This window comes from Pelodiscus sinensis, chromosome 3 (genome assembly GCF_049634645.1).
Source record: "Pelodiscus sinensis isolate JC-2024 chromosome 3, ASM4963464v1, whole genome shotgun sequence".
Taxonomy (NCBI): Eukaryota; Metazoa; Chordata; order Testudines; family Trionychidae; genus Pelodiscus; species Pelodiscus sinensis.
In genome coordinates this window covers 184532310-184554259 of record NC_134713.1, presented here as the reverse complement: position 1 = coordinate 184554259, position 21950 = coordinate 184532310, and the positions used below count along the sequence as shown (strand labels likewise).

At 49.3% G+C, this 21950-nt stretch overlaps 1 long non-coding RNA gene across 2 annotated transcripts in view; it reads right to left on the bottom strand.

Moving 5' to 3' along the window:
• LOC142828072 (uncharacterized) overlaps nt 1-4911 on the bottom strand; it is a 69203-nt gene extending 64292 nt beyond the window's left edge. The window contains exon 1 of one of the 2 annotated variants that reach the window (XR_012903026.1): nt 4507-4911. This is a non-coding gene — a long non-coding RNA (uncharacterized LOC142828072). The remainder of the gene's footprint in view (nt 1-4506) is intronic. The other variant, XR_012903027.1, reaches the window with a different exon arrangement.
• Between the last annotated feature and the right edge of the window lie 17039 nt (nt 4912-21950).

Here is a 21950-nt window from a genome sequence, read left to right as displayed (position 1 = left end):
AGAATTAATTTAATCTGCTAGTAGCTGTCTGGCTATTGATAGCCTTCTGTTGAAAAAAATAGTCCAACTCTAGAAGAATGACTCAAAATATAGGAGGTTGTCTTTATGGATAAATAAATGTATCAGTTATGAACCCATCAAAATAGAGGACAAATAGATGCTTAGATATTTGCTTATCATTTATTCAGTACTTGGGCAAATCTTGCTCACCTACAGAATAACCCCTGCTTACCTGTCCAACTTTAATTATTAACATTAGATATATTTCTGGTTTGGTAAATGCATAATTAGAGAGGTCACTCAATTTAATAAAAATCACCAGAAACAGTATGTCATGGATGGTGTAAAGATGCCCACGCTAACATGCTAGCACCTGTAAAGTAAAGAAATTGGGTGGTTATATAGCATAATGTTGTAATGATTCACTGTCTCTGATATTTGCATGGCAAGGATTTCTGAACCTCTTAAAACTTTAATAAAAACATTGCTAATAAACCTAAGAAAATATTGCCTAGTGTTTGTACATGTTCAGGGAAATAAGCTGGTATTCAGACAGGAATTCATTGAGTCTGGTTAACAAGTGAAAATAATAATAGTAATAACAGAGTCTTATAAAAGGTTTGTACATTTTAATTTGCTAGAATTAATGACAATGCACCCTATCCATGTGCATGCAATACGGCAAGTGGCCAAGTTTCTAATAAAGCAATTCAAAAGGTTGCTAGCTGAGGGCGAAGCAGCATGGCATAAAGGCAGCACAAAGTGGAGAGACACTGAAACAGAATGTAGGGAATTAGGTCACCTATCCTAAGCGGTGCTCACAGGGCAGTGGAGCTGTCAGCTGGAATGTGAAGGGGAGATGAGGTGCTGAAGGGGGCAGGGAGGGAATGCTAGTTCAGAATTGTAACCTGTGTTGGATTTGTAGTTAGATGAAAGCTGCAGTGAATCAGCACCGACTTCTGTGGTGCTTTGCCATTTTAGAGTAGCTGAGAATCTGGTTGAACAGCTTTCTTCTTTTCCCTTCTTTGTTTTTAAAATATAGTTGCTCATAGTTAATCTTAAATCTGGGTTTTAGTCTCACTTCTAGGGGCTAAATCCTGTGCTCAGTTGTTTGGATGCCTAACACACACAGAAGAAGCTGAAATAAATGTGGTTGCACCCACGTAACCGAGATCAGAATGTTGTTTTGTGTGTGGTTAGTTGAGCATCTGTATTAAAACCCACCCTAGGTTTACACCTTCAGTGCCCCACATTGCAGTGGGGAAAATGAAAGTTGCAGTCATAACAGTGGCCCTAGGAGAAGTCTTTTGATTTGGAGTTAGCATCAGGGGCGCCATTTCAAATGTTGGCATGGGGGGGGGGGGGGGCGCAACCTGTGCATGTCATGACAGGGAGGGAAAGTGTGTGTGTGGGGGGGGGGGCAGATTCAGCAGTGTTACTGAACATGCTCAGTACAAATCAAGCAGCAAATAGGTGGGACTGACCCCATCTGCCCACCCCCACGCACATATATCATCTCTATCCAGAGGCTAGTAAAGCACTGGAAAACTCTAGGGCTGTGTCTACACTGGCCAGTTATTCCGGAAAATCAGTCGCTTTTCCAGAATAACTTGACAGCTGTCTACACCAGCCGCTTGAATTTCCGCAAAAGCACTGACGATCTAATGTAAAATCATCAGTGCTTTTCCAGGAAAACTATGCTGCTCCCATTCGGGCAAAAATCTTTTTCCCGGAAAACTGTTCCGGAAAAGGCCCAGTGTAGACAGTGGAGATTCTTTTCTGCAAAAAAGCCCCGATCGTGAAAATGACGATTGGGGCTTTTTTGCAGAAAAGCGCGTCTATATTGGCACGGACGCTTTTCCGCAAAAAGTGCTTTTCCGGAAAAGCATCCTGCCAATCTAGACACACTTTTTCCAAAAATACTTTTAACGGAAAACTTTTCCATTAAAAGCATTTCCGGAAAATCATGCCAGTGTAGACGTAGCCTAGTTGTTTTGGCAGATAACTCAGCAGTTAGCTGATGGGAGCACTGTATGTAATTCCTATATAAAAGAAAGAAAGTTAAATAAATAGTAAACTCACTCAACTCTAATATTAACGTAGCTGACATCTTGTGACAAGTCACTTAGTGGACACTGGTTGGCATTATAATTGTAATGTATATTCTTACTCTATTACTAACTCCACACTCCTGGAAGGGACGGGATACCAGGCAGAAGCGGGAGGGGGGACACCAGGCAGCCAGCCCTCCACGCGGCTGCTCCCCCCTCTTCTCTGTCAGTCCTCACAGCTGCCTAGAGCACACTGCAGTGGTGGTCCAGCTAGCGATTTAAAAGGCCTGGGGATCCAGACATCACTACTGCTGTGGGAGTGGCAGCAGCAGCTGGAACTCCAGCCCCTTTTGAATTGCCAGACCTCAGGACAACTCTCTCCTTTGTCCCCTCCCTGCCACCTGCTGGCAGGCTTGGCTGTGGATGCTCTGCTAATCAGGTGGACAGCACTGGCAACACCGCTGCATGGTACATTTCTGTTGTAGGGGCTGAGCTGGGAGTTAAAACCGGACACCCTTTGTGATCAGTAGCTATCTTTCTCAAAGAACTACCAGTGTGAGTTGGGAGAGAACTAATTTAACATGGGTCCATAACCTTGATCCATGGTCAGTCATACCACTGAGTTGGCACCACGCTGGCTGCCACCCAGGGAGAGAGACAGATCACTGGAGAAGAGCCCTTTGGAGGATGATATAGTGAGTGGTGTCCATGGCAGCCTGTCTGATGCCAGACCATCTCCCCAGAGCAGTAGGAAGATCAATGGCAGAGTTTGAGCAAGGAAAGAAAAAGCAGAGTCCGTCCATTCCTGCTACGGGGGATTTTTGAAATGGGAGAGAAGAGAGAAGCCAGGAGCAGAACTGGAGGCAGAAGAGAAGCAGGTAGAAGTAAGACTCAAAAGTTACTTCTGCCTTATAGCCAGTCCACATCAGAATCAGAGCCAGGCCTCCCTGAACTCCTGGGAGGTGCCCGGGTTTTTCTGCTGGGTGAAGTGATGGTCGGGTGAGCAGAACTGTTTGTAAATCCCTGCTGTGTAATTCACCATAAGTGCCTTTATGGTCTGCTGTGCTACCAGGGATGCAGAGACCAAGGCAGACCCATAGGAGCCAGACCCATAGGAGCACTCGAACAAATCTGTTATCCAGTAGGGCTTCATGGAGCAGGACCAGAGATTTCAGCTTCAGAGTCAGTTAATTTGGTCCAAGTCCTAATAGCTGAAATGTTTGGTCCGCTGCCCTACAGGGAAACAGAGCTGGGCTCCAGCCTTGGGGAAGACTAGTCTTAGTCCACAGAAGTCAAGAGAGCACAACCAGCTTAGGGAATTCTTAAGGGCTGTATTTTGGCTTTTAAACCACAGCTGTGCCCTGGTAGCAACTCCAGAGGGCAGCAGAGAGACAATGCTGAGAATTAATCTGGGGGCCAGTGGCAGGGTGAGTGGCTTACATCTCCTTGGTTGTGGGGCTGCTGGAGGCTGTCCTAACTTGCCCCAGACTGGCTGCCCTAGCTCAGATGGGTATTGTGTGCTGTGGAATAATCAGGATAGAAGGAAGCCTTAGCCTAGCTTCCCCAGGCCACAACACTGCAACCTGAATCCAGACCGCCCCTGGGTAGGGATTTAAATCCTGACCCATCCCTCTTGGTTCTGTGAGAGGTTTTTCAAGGACCCACTGCCCTCTTCTGTACCATTTTCAAAGAGCGTTTTTTTGTTTGTTTTTTCCTGGTATTTCTGCTACCCTTTTGAGTGCTGTGAGCAGTGCTCAACAGCTCCCATTCCTCGCCTTTGGCAGCCATTCCCGTGGGAACCCCAGGAGCCTTCTCTGAAAGACATGAAAGCAGTAAGAGGGTGGAAAGCACACTCCACCTCTGGACTAATTAGCCGTATGCTGAAGTGAGATCAACGCATCTTCAGAGTTCTGTGCAGATAGGAAAATGCAGGTCAGTAAATGCCCTCAGTCACTCGGCATGTAAAGTCCAAGGGGAACAAGACTGCAAAGCCACCCCATGAAATCACTGCACCCTTAAAGGAGCACAAGGCAAAACAGCCACCATGAGGCTTGCCCCTTGGCTTCATGGTGAGCACCTGTTCCATGGCTAGGCCGAACTCTCTGCTGACTTGCACCCTGCTCACCTCCACACTCCGGAGAGCAGGCTGTCCCTCTGGAGGCTGAATAATGCAGCTGCCTACTGAATCACTGCTCACCCACTCCTCCTCTGCCTCCCTCTTGCCACACTGACCACTCCTATGCCAGCGGGCTATCGGCTAGGCCCCTCAGGGTGTGTGTGTAGTCACCCTCCCTTCCCTCATACGCTCAGCCTACACACTGCCTGGCAATGCCCCAGCACATCAGGCAACTCCTGCAGGTTGCATGGCAGGACTCCAGCCCACCTTGCCCTCTGGGGTCCCTGTCTCAGGCCCTGCCAGCAGTTTGGCTGGGTTCACACCCCACTCCTCCCTTACCTGAGACTGCTGCCACCTCAAAGAAAAGCAGGACAGCAGGCAGTGAGGTTCAGGATGTAGCTATAGCCCAGTGTGCAAAGAGAGTCCAGTCAGGGCTCACACACCACTTCTACGCTGGAAAAGCTACAAACAAATGGCTCCCGGATCTCTTTTAAGCTCTGAGTGAAAGCCTTTCGGACACACTATAGGGCAGACACCTGGGAGATGTAGGCCTCCCCCCTAGACCAGCTACACAGCTGGCTCCTATTTCCTCTGATGTGCTTCAGGCAGGCCAACAGGCTCTCATGGCACACACTGGTCTTGGTAATTAATCCTGCCTCCCTGGTCTGAGTTCCTGGGCTTTCTGACACAGCAGCACTCCCGCCTCTCCCAGGACACCGGGATAGCCTGCTCTGTTGGAGTCCCTCAATGCCCTCTTCCCAGGAGATTGCTACCTCATCTCTTGCTATGGTAGCAGGCAACACCTCAATGCAGAGGACTCCAAATGAACCACCCTCCATGCAGCCTTCTGCCCAGTCTCCACCTGTCTCTTGGCAGCCCCACCACCCCCACCCTAAACTTAACATGCCCACAACATGCTCCAGCCAGGGTGTGATGAAGAGGCCCCAGGGCTGACCTCGCTCTGCCAGCACTCCAGCCAGGGCATGGGGCTGACCCCAATCTGCCCAGCACTCTCTGGTGGGAGAATGGGGCTGGGGCACTAGGGATGACCCCACTCCACTGTTGCTCCAGCCAGGGTGTGGGGGCTGACCCCAATCTGCTCGACCCTCTCCGGTGGGGGAATGGGGCCGGGGCACCAGGGCTGACCCCACTCCACTGTTGCTCCAGCCAGGGCGTGGGGGCTGACCCCAATCTTCTCAACCCTCTCTTCTGGTGGGGGAATGGGGCCGGGGCACCAGGGCTGACCCCACTCCACTGTTGCTCCAGCCAGGGTGGGGGGGCTGACCCCAATCTGCCCAGCCCTTCAGCTGGGGAACAGGGACTGACCCTGAGCCATTCAGCACTCTGGCCAGGGAGCAGGGCTGGAGTGCCGGGGCTTATTTTGCTCTGCCAGGCAGTGCAGCCGGGGCCTGACTCCCACCATTGCTCACCCACCTGAAGTCGGGATGCACCCACGTGAGCCCTTCCGGCTATGCCACTGCTCCCCACATCCACTGTTTCCCTCCCTCAGAGCCAGGCTCAGGTTGTCACTGCACTCCCCATTCTATTCTTTCCCTCCCTACTGTTCAAACCCTTATCTAGCGCTGGGCATCTGTCAGCTCTGATTACCACCTCCCATCCTTCTGAACTCCCCACCCCCTTCCAGTCTATCCAAAGGGGACAAAGGCTAGGGAATAGACATGCAGATAGGCCAGGACAAGAGTGACACAAGGGGAAGCGGCTGTTCAATTATATTGGCTGTTCCCTCAGGATAAGGGATAGAGATTTGATTTAACTTCTGTCCATTATTTACTATCCTATGTACCTCTAGAACAATCCCTCTTCTTAATCTGCTCTCCACACTAAAAGAATGGAGCTTGCCCAATGGAATTAATCCTGATTATACTGCATCTGTGGGAGCAAAATGTGGGTCTCTCCACTTACAAAACCACCCTGGTACTAGCAAAATTTGTGCCAGACTAAACTGCTCACTTTGTTTATGTTATAACCCTTTTTCTCTTCCTTTCTGTGGGACCTTCCTTTCCACAGGTTTGCAATGGGCATTATTCCAAGGACATTGTTTACATGTAGGGTTGCCTGCTTCAAGCATTCCAAAAGGTCACAAGTTTGGCTTAAAAACCCTCTCTCCTTTAGTCCCAGGCTTGTGGCAGGGTACCCAGCCTGTTCCAAGGGCAGGGGACCAGACAGCCTCACCTAGCCCCTGGGCTAGGTCAGAGGTGGCCCATGATCCTGGAAGGGGCAGGGCTTTGGGCAGAAGTGGTGAGGCCAGAGGCAGCCAGCCCTTAGCATCACCCTGATGGCTGCATCCTCCCGTCACCCCAGGTCTCAGTGCTGCCTGGATCATACCACACAGCACTCTGGCAATGATATAAAGGGTCTGGGATTCTAGGCCCTTTGGAATCACCTTTGCCCCCCCATCAGTGGGTCTGTCCAGGGGGAACATTCTCCCTGGTAATGGCTAAGAGCGCTCCTGTAACACAGCTGGGAGCAACTTACATGCCAGCGGCTAGGAAAACAGGCCAGGAGTGTTGCACTCACAGCAAAGCAGTGCAAAAGGCACTCCGGGTTGGAGAACTGGGAGGCCACAGCTGTTCAACAGCCCACATTGTACTCTGGGCAGTGGCACCATCCTCCCCTGCCCTCTCTCATGGATGTGCTGATCTAGCCCCCTGGAAAGCTGCATTTGCTGGTGAAGATGTGATGCTCAAGCCATGCATCAAGGCCACATATTACTAAGTGCCCTGACAGTGAATGCTTGGGAGAGAAGACTGGATGTGACTATGCAGACACAGTGCCAGACACAAGAGTTTTAACCCACTACCCTCTCAGAAGGCCACTTAATGCAGCAGCTCAGTAGCCAGCCCCATCTCAACAAAGATGCTTACCCATTACAAAGATAGCTTCCTCAATTATCACCTCTAATATCATTAGCTAACAGACATTTACCTCCCTCCCTCATCCCCCCTCTGTTTTGAAATTTGATTTGTCCTTTTCATATGTGTTCACTTTTTTTGATTGTATCTCTTTGGTATATATGGTCATGCCAATTTTCTTCCACAATTTGATCTGAGGAAGTGGGTCTGGCCCACGAAAGCTCATCACCTAATAAACAATCTTGTTGGTCTTTAAAGTGCTACATAGTCCTGTTTTTTGTTCCAGTGTTTATGGTGCATTTTAAATACCCGACACTTACCGATATCCACAGTATCCAGCTACTGGGGAAGACAATTCCAAGGTCAAGGGCCTTCCGAAAAGAACACCTTGCCAGCAGTCCCCAGACACCTACCAACTGTTTGTGCTCCCTACGCTCAGAAGTGAAACTATTGTGAGATTTGTAGATGAATATCAACTCCTTGGCTTGCACCTGGGAATGACTAGAGAGCCAATACAGCCTGTCACCTGCAGATTAGATTACTGTAACACACTCCACATGGGGCTACAAGCCAAGGCCCTCTGCCAACTGATCCTAGCACACAAGTCCAAAGCAGCCTGCAAAGAGTGACAAAGGGGTCTCCCACACCGAGGCAACAAAATAGCCAATGAAATTCAATGTTGATAAATGTAAAATAATACAGATTGAAAAACATCATCCCAGCTACACATGCAAAAATGATGGGGACCCAATTAGCTGTTATTAGAAAGATCTTGGAGAATTCTCTGAAAACATCTGCTCCATGCACGGAAGCAATCAAAAAAGCTAACGATGTTCCAAACTATTAGGAAAGGTGTAGCTAGATAAGACAGGAAAATAGCATAATTGACACTATATAAATCCTTGGAATGTGCACACCTTCAATACTAGATGCAGTTCTGGTCACCCAGTCTCAAAAATTGTAATTATTATAATTGGGAAAAGTACAGAGAAGGGAAACAAAAGTGACAAGGGATAAGGAATAACTTCCATAAAAGGAGGATTAAAAAAATGGACTGTTCAGCTTGGGAAAGACATAGTTGAGGAAAGGTTATGACAGAGGCCCATGACTGGTGTAGAGAAAAGTGAATAAGGAAGTGTTATTCACTCCTTCACATAGCATACAGACCAGACAAAACTTAATATTCATTATGCAAATTCTAAAAAATACAGTAACAAAACCCCAGAAATGCCCAAATCAACCTCTTCCTCTGTAGCCAGCTTGTGCACCCACAAAATATCTTTTCACCGGCTACTCACAAAAAAGTGGCCTTTACATCCTGCCTGTGAGGTAACAAATCAGGAGCTGGCAGACGAAGGTGGGAAAATATATTCCTAAGGACATTGTTTGCCAACTGCCCCTTCTGCTTCCATCCAAGGAAGGCTCAGGCATCTCTGGTGGTACAAGCTGTGGCAGCATCACAAGAGAACAGAGGCTGTTTCCCAAATCACTCATTCCGAACCGGGGGTTATAACTGAGCTGGTTGAAGTGTTCCTGCTGAAATGTCACCTAGACAAAACTAGCTTGCGTTCCTTTGGAAATCAAAATGTTGGCCTTCTTAGTTGAAGAAATAGTCTGTCTTGAATAAAATAGTCAAAAAAATGGAATCTTGAATGAAAATGAAATATTTTCAAATATGGCTTCCTGTGTGTCAGTGCTTTGCAGTAGGTACCATATAAATGATGAAATATTTAAAAATCAGTAAAATACCAGGACCCTTTACATCCTGTTCCATGGGATTAGCCAGCAGAAGGAACTCCAGAATGGTGACCCCCTTACCCACAGCCAGCCAACAAAACTGCACTTCTGGGCACGCACTGCAGTGTCTAGGTATCTGGTCACCAGATGTCACAGCACTCACGGCCTGTCCGCCATTCTTCTGAGAAGATGATGTCAGCTGTAAGCGCCAACTTCCTTGTCCAAAACGAAGGACTGGTGTGTGGGATCTGGGAAGAAAAGTGAAGAGGGTGGGGGAGGGAGAACAATTCCAGGATATCATTGTCCAGACTCTCGACCAAGTTCAGAGCTGGTGTATACACTACGGGAATACTTAGACTAGACTTGGGTTTGCCTTTTGACTCTCTAGGGCTGGCTATTTCCCAGTTCCCAACACTTTCCCTTTGTGCCACAGCTGTGTTTCTCTCTCACAAACACCCACCAGCACTGGATGGCTGTTCCAAAAGCCACTTGTGCTGTCCTGTCCCTTGAAGAATGGAAACAGAGTGTGGGTTTTTGAACTGGAAGCATTGACCTTCCTGTTCCTGCTGTTAGTGTGTGACCAAAGGAGAGCTTGGGAGACACGAATTAATGGTGCAGCAGCAGCAGCTCTTTAGATAGGTTGGATTCTGCCCAGTGACAATCTACAGCTGGTAGAGAAAATGAACATCAGACACAAAATTGCTCAGGCTCTGTCTCCTTGTAATTGGGTTGGGGAAAGGAAGAGAGCCAGGTGGCTAGAGCTCAAACAAACCAGATGCGTTGCTTGCATAAGCATGTCTATTCAAGAAGCTGTTGGGAGTCACTGTAGAGACATCAGTAGCCTAAGAACCCAGGATAAGGGGCTGCTAATTAATTTCACTGCATAGGTGCTTAAACGTCAACCTTGCTGGTCCCATCCATTTCACAGTTCACACAGGCAGAGGCGTCCTTACTGTTGTGTTGGCGTCCAGAACAGCGAGCTGACCAAAATAGTTTTCATTTGTCTTAAAATGGAAATAGCCAAGGCCTTGGGGACTGAATGTAATGCAGAACTCCATGAATAATAGTGGATGAGCCCCAGAGTGGAACCACTCCATGTAGCCCATCCAGCAGGTAGTCTGGAAATCCATAGCTCTTCCCATTGTGGGTAGCGGCCTGTGATCACCTCTCTGAGTCTCTGATTTCTAAGTCCCCCCAAAATGCTACTTTATCTGTTCCCGAGCCAACAGTTGGTGGCGTGTGCCAAAGTCCCTCTGGCTCAGCATTTGGCTCTAAAGAGTTGAGAGGCTCCCAGTGCCACATTCAGGTGCTCTCAAGGGGCAGGGCTGTGCCCTTCCGGGGAGAAGATGCAGAGAGAGTAGAGACTCACCGACCCAGGGGATGCTTCCAGATGGAACATGCCTCCGGGAGCACAATTCTGTCAGTTCCAGGCACGCAGGGGGAAGGGTGCACACTGCTGCACCAGCATTTCACACCACACCATTTGCCTGCCTCCATGCAGCTGGCTAACTCGGCTATGGCCCCGCCCCTTTTGGTGGACATGGCGTGCACCAAAGCAGCAGCGTCTTAGTGCATCGAAGCAGCAGAATGGGAGCTTTGATTAACTCTGGCTCTTTGGTGGGGCTTGCAATGGGGAAGGTGGGAGAAGCAGGTTCCTGGTAGCCTCTTCATCCACCTGACGCAGATAGTCCCAGGCTAGGGACTATCCATCATTGACCAAACATCTTCCCATTCAGGACTGAGAACTGAGACTTGTAGATCCTGCAGGTTCCTTCTGTCACTCATGGAAGTAACTTTTGTCAGTTGGTCACTTAAGTTCAGGTGCTCAGTGCATGCCAAGTATTAACTTTTTATCTTAGAATTCTGTTAACAAGACAGAACTGTCTGTGCTTATACATCTGATGCAGGGCCGGGCAAGATGCAGCCCGGGGCCCGGCTCTAGCCCAACTAACACTTTGATCCGCCCCATAGATTGCATCGGGTTGCTTTCTATTTGTATCCTGCTGCCCATGCCACCGAATTTCCAGGCAGTGGCTCAGGCAGCAGGAACCTAGTTAAATGGTTCACGTGTCCTTGTCAAGGTGCTACCCTGGCAGGGCTTAGAGCTGTGAGCCTTTTAAATTGATGCTATTTAAAGGGCTTGCAGCTCCAGGCCCTGCTGCTACTGCATTATGCCTGAGAGCTGCCCGGGGTTGCTATGGCTACTTAAAGGGCTCCTAGTTGCAGCGCTACCCTGGCAGGGGCTGGAGCTGTGAGCCCTTTAAATAGCTGTAGCTACCCTGGGTGGCTGCTAGGCAACATGGTAGCAGCTGGGCCAGGATCCATGAGCTCTTTGCTGTGTTTTTACTTCACAGCGTCCCGTCCCAGACAACTCTGGGGGGAGGCTAGTCCCCAGCCTCACCCCTTCCGCCACAGGCTCCCCCCCCTTCCAGGGTGGAGCCAGCCATGTACCAAAATTCATTAAGTGACCCCCTGCAAAAATTATTGCCCACCCTGATCTAATGTAACCAGCACTTCCAATGCACTGTTGGTCCTATTGGCTTTGTACACTGTTCAGAGTGAGCTACATTCCTACTCAGTGAAGAAAATGTTATGTTTTTTGGAAAGTCCCCTGAATGATCCCCTGTAGACAAATGCCTCAGAAAGAGGAGAAAAACCACACCAATATCCTATTTAGACCTTGAAGGGTCTGATCTGAAGACTCAAAAAAATTCCATCGGGCTTGGATCAGGCCCTTTATCATCTTATTTTATGGCTCATATCTGCTCCCACTAGAACATATGTCACTGACTATGCGAAGCAGGGTCAGGCTCTTAGTTTATTTAAAGCATTTTTCCCATATGTTCAACTGCTTGATGAGTCATGCCTGACCCCATACCCTTTGCAGAAATGCCTTTAATAGGGTAAATCAAGCTAGTTGCCTGCTGATGAAGTACATATTTGACTTTAAAATGTTTTCAAAGATGGACCAATACCCGGAATATATGTAGCTCCTAAGCACAGTACTACACATAACTCCTTTTAATAACAGTTACCACAATCATTTGCACTTTCATCCAATGATCGCATAGTGCTTTACAAAGGCAGATGAACGTTATTCTTCCAGTCTGGCTGAGGGTGAAAACTGAATCAGAGAGAGGCCAGACGATTTACTCCAAAAAGCCAACACCAGAGCTGAGAGATGTGTTTAGTAGATCCTGCTTGGACAGAGGTATTGGGCTAATTCTGCTTCATGGTGCTGCTTCAGCTTTGCATAGTATGTTAACCTGTCTCTCCAAACGTCACTCCCTTCTCTAAATGCTTTAATACAGATTCATTAGTACTACTGGAAGCATCAAGCCAGGAAAGAATTAAAACATCTCCTTCCTGCCCCTGCTCCCTCAAGAGACTCCTGAACGTAATGATTCTAAAGTCTCAAATTACTGGCCTATGAAGAAGGGATGATGGCCAAAGAATGTGATGAGCATGAAATTGAAGTTGGGGATTGTTCTTAGGTGGGCATTTTCTGGCTCTGTATTTCAACTGAGGCATGGAGACCAAGAGATGGCTTGTCCCTATCTAAAAAATTCCTTCTTGCTCATAGTTGCTCCCAGTTCTTCCTCATCCAGGCATTTTTAACATGCTCATAGTCAATGTGCCCAAAGTGGTTGTGCTTCCTTCCACACAGTGATTTTGTTATCATGAACATCTATTTCCCAAGCTTCAGGGGGTAGCCGAGTAGTCTAGCAGCACCTTAAAGACTAACTTGTTTTGATAGTCTGTAACTGGAAAAACTAAAACATGTAGGTGGTATCATGAGTTTTCATGGGCACAACCCACTTCCTTCCGACGAATGAAGTGTTAACAGTCCAGTTCCAGAAATAAATAAGGGGGAAGAAGGAATGGGAAAAAAAATAGTGCATTAGAGCAGTGTTTCTCAACCAGTGCTATGAGTATCCTTACAGGTACTTCAAAGAAGTCTGGGGGGCACATCAACACAACTGAAATGTGGAGAAAACTGAATTTTTGTTTTAAGTTTTACAGCATTTTATTATTTTTGTACTTTTTACACCCAAAAATGTGATCTCCTGCCTGGCTACAATGAAGTTGTTTAAACAAATGTGTTGCAATGGTAGAAAAAATTGTGTGTGTCTGAAAACTGTAGGTACTTAAAATATATATATATAAAATTTATTTTAAAGGGGTACTTTTTTTTTTTTTAAATAAAGGTTGAGAAACACTGGATTAGAGTACCAGAGAGGTAGCCATGTTAGTCTGATCTTGGTAAGACAAAAACAAAAAAAGCAGTCATGTAGCACTTTAAAGACTAACAAGATAGTTTATTAGGTGATGACCTTTCATGGGTGTTGAGGGGCACATACCCCTCTATCAGGTATCTACAGCCCTTCAGGCCCACCCCCAAAGCACACATCCCTCTCTTCAGGTATATACAGCCCTTTGGGCCTAGTCACAGGCAACCCTCTCCTAGTCAGGGAATGATTTGTCCAATGCAGGGAAATGGGTGGTAGGGGGACCCAGGCCCTCCCTCTCCACCAGGTCCCAGCCCAGAGCCCTATAGGCAGAGACAATCACTCCTGCCCACTCAGCAGGGATTCCTACCGCTACACACCAAGCCTATCTGGGGTAGTCCCCTGCCCTGAGCTGCTTCCTACCACTCCCTGGCACCCCTGAAGTCTGCTTGCCTCTGGGTCCAGTCCTTAGCTAAGGCTGATGCAGGGGTTGCAGACGCTGCTCTGCAAACAGTGGCGGCTGCTGGCATTGCTTCTGAGATGGCAATGACACCAGCTCCGGCATCAGCTACTGCAGAAGGGCACAGCCTAACTTCCTCCTTCCCCCAGCTGCCTCCCCCCACTGCAGGGCTCCTGGAGCCCTTATACTCTGGCTCCGTTGGGAGCATGCCCAGCAGGGCTGGATGAGTGGGGCTTTTTCAGCCAGCTGGGCCCAGGCTACTCTCTGCCCTTCAGTGTGGCAGACCCATTTCGTCAGATCATATTCCCTTGTAACTTGAATTAGAGTGTTCAAGTTACAAGAAGCTGATAGAGAAGGTGCACATTATTCTTAAGTACCCATTGTTTAGTTGGTTAAGTCATTAGGCTGTGGAAGGAAGTGTGCTAGCCAGGTAATGTCTTTAGTCATACCTTTTTGATGGCTCCCAAACTTGTCAATGGAGCTCCTAGTTGGGGATCTGGGGCCCAGATATGACAGGGATGTGCACGTTAAAAACAGGTGTGCTATTAAGTGGTGCAGAGTTCATCTGCAAAGGAGATGGACTTCTCTTCCAAAGGGCTTTACCGTCTCTTTTTTTATATCACCTTCATCCTAAGATGTATTCTGAAGCCCATGCAGAGGGACGAGGGGAATTCTCTTCCAAGTGCATCCAGATGAACCCCAATGAGTATGCCTCTTTCTGCCACATGGCCATCTTTGCAAAACTTGGTTTCAGATTCCCCTGGAAACCTTGGCACTGCCTCAGCCTGTCAATCAAACAGGAATTTGTTACTGGTCTCCCGCGAATGGTAGCTTTGGCATTGACCTTTTCACATACAGAGCAAACTCAGCTATGTTGACTCTTCTATTTTTAAGACAAGAGCTGCCAGACCACATGACTTTGTGAAGAAACTGAGTTTTCTTTCCTGCGATACTGTGATAAAGAATCGGGAAAGAGTCCGGGGAGCAGAAAGAGACCTGTTCTATCTGGGGCAGGGGTACTGTAACTATTTGTACAGTGGGGTTGCTGAGAGTCATTGAACCAAATTGCAAATCTCTGTATGGTGCTGCCTCTCCAGCAGCCTTAGTTCCAACACCTGTGATCCAAAAGCAGCTGATTCTTTGCAAACCTCTGACGATAGAGCCTATCACATCAGGCCAACATGCACCCCTAAATCACAGGGGAGGGATCTCTCAGTGGTTTGAGCATTGGCCTGCTAAACTCAAGGTTGTGAGTTCAATCCTTGAGGGGGCCATTTAGGGATGTGGGGCAAATCTGTCAGGGATGTTACTTGGTCCTGCTGTGAAGGCAGGGAACTGGAGGTGATGACTTCTCAAGATCCCTTCCAGCTCTATGGGATGGTATATCTCCTTATATTATTATAAGTCTATAGCAACCATTGCATCAGAGAAGTCACCTCCTAGGAGGATCACCCATATGGTGAGCAGCCATAATGCTGGCTGCAGACACCTATTAGCAAAAGTGTCCCGCAGTGCATGTCACTGAGGTGTCTTTAGGGTGCAGTTTTAGAGTGCTCCGTGGGCTAGCATTGGCACCACCTCAGGGCAGGAAGGGAGCTGGCCTGCCCCCACACTGTGCTGCCCCATGTCAATTTAGCCCAGCACAGTTTCCAGGGGCGCCGTTCTTCAGTGGGGCCTATGAGCCTCCATGGGGACTCAGAATGGCAGAGGTGCAGGTCCTCCTGGCTGCAGCCTCTCCTGAGCCCGGGGCCTGGGCAAGGCTGGGGGCTGAGGCGGTGCTCTCCGGGATCCCGACAGACTTCATCCAGCGCTGGGGGAGGGGACTCAGGTCCAGGCAGAAAAGGTGGGGTTAGGGGCAGCCAGCCCTCCCTGCCATCTGGACCACGCAGCTCCTCACCCCGCCAGCCCCTGGTGCTGTCCAGACCACGCCATGTGGAGTTCCAGCAGCGATTTAACGGGCTCTGGGCGACTGCCCCCAGTGGCCCCCCTCGGCAGCCCTGCTAGCACTGCACCTGAGGTGGGGGCCCGCCTGAGATGGGGTATCGCCCAGTGGGAGAGGCGCCTGCCCTGCAGCCCCACTGTACCAGCCGAGCCAGACACCACCCCCTTCTTCCTTCTCACACCTGCAGTTCGTCTGCCTCCCGGGTGTGGGAGACTGGGACTCAAATGCAAGGGAAGGAGGTGAGTGTCGTGGTGCCCAATGGCAGCAGGGGAGCTTTACACACCCATAGAAAGAGCCATCTCCACTGCACCTGCAGAGCCATCCTGAGGGGGGCACAGGGCAACCCCTTCCAGTAGCCCAGGCTTGGGGCCCAGGGCAAACTCCCTGCTGCAGATCCTGCCCCACCCTTTCCCCAAGCCCTGCCCCGTGCATCCTGGATACTGGGGGCCTGCCCCAGCGGCAGCAGAGGTTGCCCTACCCATGCAGGTGGTGGAGCCAGAATGTCCTGGCAACCTGCTCCTCCCAGCATGCTACACCCCACTTCTCCATGGGGCCAGAGCGCTGTGCTTCCTGCGGCTGCCGGGAAGCCATGCCCCGTGGGCCGGGGGAAGGCAGCATGGTGGGGCGGAGTGGAGCGCAGCCGATTGCCTGGCTGCTCTAGCTTCAGCTGCCTGCATGGCGATGGGGGGGGGATGAGCCCTGCCGCCACCCTGTGCCAGGCACCCCTGTAATTCCCTGAATGCCTCCCATCCATAGGACGGTTGGGGTGGCCCCTGTGGGGCACCCAAAAGCATGGGGTCTGGGGCAGCTGCCCCCATTCATCCTATGGACAGGATGGCTCTGTTCACAGGCAAACCAAGAAGGGGTGCGAGCCAGCGCAAAGCTCACACCTCCAGCTGTGTAGCTGCTGCCTGATCCCCCCACATGCACAGGTTTAACAGCAGCAGAGCACAGGCCTTGACACCCCTGGCATTCGCCCGCATTCGTACCAGTGGGCGTGAAAAGCCCCATGTGCTCACTTCTTGGTCATTGCCGCAGGGTCTGAACTCAGGTTCCCCCGGCCTACTGCCAGCATGGCTGCTCCCCGACGCCTGGGCTCAGCTCTTCCTTTGTCTGAGCTCACAGCAAAGGACGCCCGAGCGGCACGAAGGAGGTAAGTGGGACAGAATAAAATCCCGGCGCCGCCATGGATGCACTTCGCTTTCTTTTGCCCGGGAATCTGAGGCGTGTGGTGGCTCCATTACTAACCTGAAGCAAAATGCAGGACAATGTAGCACTTTAAAGACTAACAAGATGGTTTATTAGATGATGATCTTTCGTGGGCCAGATCCACTTCCTCAGATCCATTACTAACCTCTGTGCCTTTACGGCTCCTCCCGGTGGCTGTTCTCTTTCTCTGTGCAGCTTTAGTCACCCAGTGGCTCTGTACCTAATCTGCAGCTGTTACAAACTGTTGCTTGAAATAAGATGCTGCCTGGGTGTTCCTCTTACAAACACTTGATTTTCCCTTAGACCCAAATGGAATCAGCAGCACTCATCTCTCACAGGTACCTCCTTTCCTCTATTGTGGGGAGCCTGCGTTTGGTCATATAGCAGGGAGGCACCCCGCAGCCCTCCATGCAAATCCTACACACACTGTCTCCCCTCCCGGGGTACACAGCCCAAGTTCTTACCAATGCCCCACTGTGGGGCCCTGGCTTTATAGTTTCTGCAAGAGGCGCTGCCTTCTTCAGCCACACAGGCAGTGCCCATGTCAGTACCTGCCCCTGGGGATGCTTCAGCCCCTGAACAGCTGATCAGCAGCCAGCCCTGGGCTGCCCAACAGCTGTGACTAGTGTGTGCTGAGCACCCCCTATTTTTCCCCATAGATGCTTGAGCCCCAGAGCACCCTCAGAATCTGCACCTATGCTCTCTGAGCATTTCAAAGTCTTTACTGTATTTATCCTGAAACACCTCGGTCAGGAAGGGCAGAGCTATTCTCTCCATTTCACAGACAGGGGAACTGAGGCACAGAGAGGCTAAATGACTTACCCCATGTCACACAAGCAGCTGAGAACTGAGCCTGGTCTCCTAAGTCACACTCTAGTGCTCTATCTGCTAGACTCTCCTTCCTCTTGACTCTGTTAGACAAGTGTAGTGCTCTGTAGCCCTATGATAACAGCTGACCTGTACTTAGTTAGAACAGCACTATATCTTTCTGTGCATCAAAGGTGCTACCCGTGATAGTGACGTGACTGCAGCAGACAGTGGATGGGTTCTTGTGGTCTGTGGTACATCCGCCGGCCTCCAAGGAGGAGTTAGTGGCAGGAAATGGCAGCATTTGGGTAGCATTAGCCAAAAGGCAGAAGGGACCAGTTTGGGACGTACGTGGAGGGTCTTTTCCTGTGCCATGGGGATCTGGTAAGTGACTGTGGCTGTGAGTAGGGGGTTTCCATGCTGTGACTGTGAGTGGGGAAGCAGTCTTCTTAGTTCTCCTTGTGATTGCACAAGGTTGTCGTTTAGCTGCTGAATTACTCCCTCAAAGGATGCCCAGTCATTCCCCTTCACACAAACCCACCTTTTCCTCTACCTAGAGAGATCCCCTCCATGTAGCCGTCTCTGTGGAATACCTCACATTTCAAGGACTAGCCATTCTCTGCCCCTACTGGTGGGAGGCTAGCCTGTCAGTGGAGGGAAGGCAGCACTATTCGTCTGGGACACCAGGGTAGCCGTGTTTTCATTATGTTCTCAAACACTTGCATGATTCATTGTGGGCATGGCCGCAGAGGGGCTGGTGTTGAAGTTGTCCCTACTCTCCAGCACTGAGCAATCTGGTGTGAGCCATGTTAGCACAGACATGGGGGGAGGGAACAATGCAAGCACCCGAGCTAAAATTTTCAAAAGCCCATAGGTGACTGAAGAGCCTAAGTCCCATTTTCTGCCCTCTGCAGCCACAGGGGTGCTAGGCATTGTCGCCTCACACCAGCACCTGGGAATGCCACAACCTAGGGGCTGATTCTCTATTTCCCTCCGCTTATATTGTCATTTACTTCAGTGCTCCGAGATCCAAATGGTAACATTTCACACCCATCTTGCACTGGGGCAAGTGACAACAGCGAGTCAGGCCCTGAAGGGAATTCCAACATGTTTGTACTTGGCCCTGCGACTGCCACAAATATAAGCAAATACCCTTTTCCCATAGCTGAGCTTTGTAGTCAGGGCAGCTGCCTACACACTCTGCCCCGTTGCAGGATTTTGCCTGAGCCCCGACAGTTGGCAGACACCCATAGCGGATCAAGTTTTGCTAGCGACGGTGCTGGACTGTTCCAGCCTGGGAGATCAGTATGTGCTAGGGCCCTTCTCACAGCCCAATCCTATTTAAATCATCTCCCTGCTTGGATTGGAGCAGCACATCATTTCCCCCTCTGGGAACAATCAGAGTGGTGCTAATTGCAGCCATATGTATTAATTAGGTGGCTGGGGACTGCTCACAGACAGGCCTGCAAAGCACTCGGTGCTGCAATGCCCAGGAAAGGATTCTGAATCTCTCCTCGCAGCTCATTCGAGCGGGTCACAGAGCAGAAGTAACTCAATCCCTTCAGTCTGCTCCTCTGGATGGAATTGCATCTTGGGAACCAGGGCTATCCCTAGCCAAATGAAAGGGAAACCACCATTTGCTGCACAGCTGAGTCAGAAATGCTGCCTAACAAGCTGTCCCATCAGCATTCAGCATACGTGGAAGTCGGAACTGCCTTATAGTTTCACTCCACCTGTACCAACATGCTTTCATCAACGGCGACCTGCAACAGGGACACCGCACTGGACTCGTTCATCCTTTGGTTACTTTATGATGAAAAGCGAAAGCAGGAAATGTTTAGATAAAAATAAAATCTATTCACTTTTACTGTAGGAATTAAAATCTCAGCTCCTCACACAGAAGCCTGGGAGTCACCAGGCTGTTCTTTTAAATACAGCAGGAGAGAGTGTCACAGTTAGATCTTCCCTGAACAGCCCAGGCAGCAGACGGTGAGTTTATCAAACCTGCTTCCCTTCAGGGCTGTCCTTAGGATTTACGGAGCCCTACACAGCACTATTATACTGGTGTCCCATACCTGTCGGCAGTGTGGGGGGAACGACAATATTTTTAGAGCTGTGATGTCATCATTTTCAGCAACACACTCATGAAATATTTTAAAGCACATTTTAAACTAAGGGCCAGTGTACAACACAGTAAATTCAGAAATTGACAGTATATACCTGTTAGATGTCTTCATTACCATCTGAATGAATCTTCCATAGGTTCAATGTTCTATCAATAGGCCTACTAGAAGGATATTTCACTTTCAAGTTAACTAGATCCTCTCCAGATGAAGACTCGCTCCCCTGGTCTACACTACGGGATAAGGTCAAATTCAGATATGCAACTTCAGGTACATTAATTGCATAGCTTAAGTCCAATTTTGGTGCTGTCCACTCTGCGGGAAGTCCAAAGGAGAACACTCCCCCTTTAACTTCCCTTACTCCTCATGGAAGCAGGACACCCAGCATCAAGGGGAGTGCCCCTCTCAGTTTGAATTAGCTGTCCTCACTAGACCCTCTAATTCGAACCCTGGAAATCGACTGCAGTTGCTTCGATCTTATCGGTCCTGTAGATATGGCCACACGGCTGCAGCAGTCTCAAAACAGTGATAAGAAGAGGCTAAAGGGCCCTGTGGTGCCCCAGATTTTTGGGTGCCCTATGCAGCAGCGTATTCTGCATAAGGGTAAGGCTGGTCCTGCTTCTCTTCCCATGCTGCATCCATGTTATACATAGCCTGTACAAGGGAACAAGGACAGGTGATGATTTTGCCCAGTCTTACATATTCTATGTATCTGGCTGCACAGAAGCATCTCAGATCTTTTCCAGTAAGAGTTTCTCCACCTACACCTTTGCCTACGCACATTTCAAGGTGTTGTTGCTGCCTATAGGCCAAACACACACAAGTAAACAAACAGCTCTGGGCGCCAAAACATTACAGCTTCTATGGCAAGTGGCAAACTAATGCAATCATTCTACTCCGCACTACCAGACACTCACTAGATGGTGATCTGGAATATTTCAGAATTACCTTCCGGACCCCTCAAGTTAGTCACCATGAATCCAAGGCTCAGGGAGAAGCTCTAAAATCCTCTCAGCGTAGCTTTTTTTCTCCTGAAAACTGTCATGGCTGTAAAGTCCATTATCTTGGTTCCTTTCTGGCTGGAAACAAATCTCGTCTCCTGTAGGGTAGCTGGGACTCTATTTCCCACTGAGGGAAAGTCCCCATTTCTAGTCCTGCAGGGGCATGCTAACATCTGTCCCTGCAGGGATCCTATCAAGTGACATCAGAGAAGTAGCGTTCAGCTCCCTTTTTGGCAGTCTCCATCTCAAGGCCGTGGGACATAGGGTCTGAACACCCCTTTCACTCAGCGGCACTCCCTCCCGAGGGACACCTTGGCTGAGCAGAGTGGGGAAGCCATGGCTGCTGTCTGTGCTGGGCCTGACCAGAAGACTTTCGCTTCCAGAGCTGCCGGTCTAATGCCTTTGAACTAAACTCACTCCCACTTTAAAAAAAAGAGAGGGGGGGGGGGAGAAAGAGAGAGGGAGAACAAGAGAGAGAAAGGATGAGTTTCAGCCTTTACTAACCTCCAAATCAGTTACCCTGCAGTCAGTCCAGCTCATAGCCCAGGCTGGTTTCTGTGGTTTGAGGTTAGCACATAGCCCAGGGCTGTGCTCTTTGACCTACTGCACAGTGAGCTAGTTATACCCTTTTCCAGTCCTCCTTCATTCTCTTCTTACATACCAGTTTGGCCATTGATACCCAATAGCTAGTTTCCTTGTGCACAAGAAAAACCCGGGTCCCCCTCCTGGAACCACTACTTAGGCTACGTGTACACTGCATCCCTCTTGTGCAAAAGCCTATGCAAATGACGTGCAGATTAGCATATTGCCACACTTTATTTGCATAATTAAATAGGGGCCATTTTTATGCAAAAATCCCTCTTGTGCAAGAGCCGGTCTTCCTGAAAAGATGAGGAAGAGTGGCTCTTGTGCAAGAGGGTGTTTTGGCACAAAAAGGAACTGTGTAGACGGCTCCTTTTTGTGCAAAAGCCTCTTGTGCAAAAACAGCCCTTAATTAATTATGCACATGAAGTGCTGCAAAATGCTAATCCGTGCTTCATTTGCATAGGCTTTTGTGCAAGAGGGATGCAGTGTAGATGTAGCCTCAGAATGTGAATTCTCTGGGCTAGGGGCCATCTTTGAGTTCTGTGTCTGTACCCCATCTACCACAATGGGGTGCTGCTCCATGGCTGAGGGTACTGCTACACTACATATTAGGCACAGGAGGTCAATGAGACTCCTTGGCAATATCAAATTATTCACCTGCCTGTGGCCCTAATCCAGTGACAAGATGGTCCCCTGCAACCACAGAGAGCTCCATTGACTTCAGGGGGATTTCACACAGAGACAGGGAACTCTCTGTGCAGTGCTCCCTTTGGAGTGTTTACAGGGGCAGGAGGGAAGAAATGTTTAATAGCAGGTA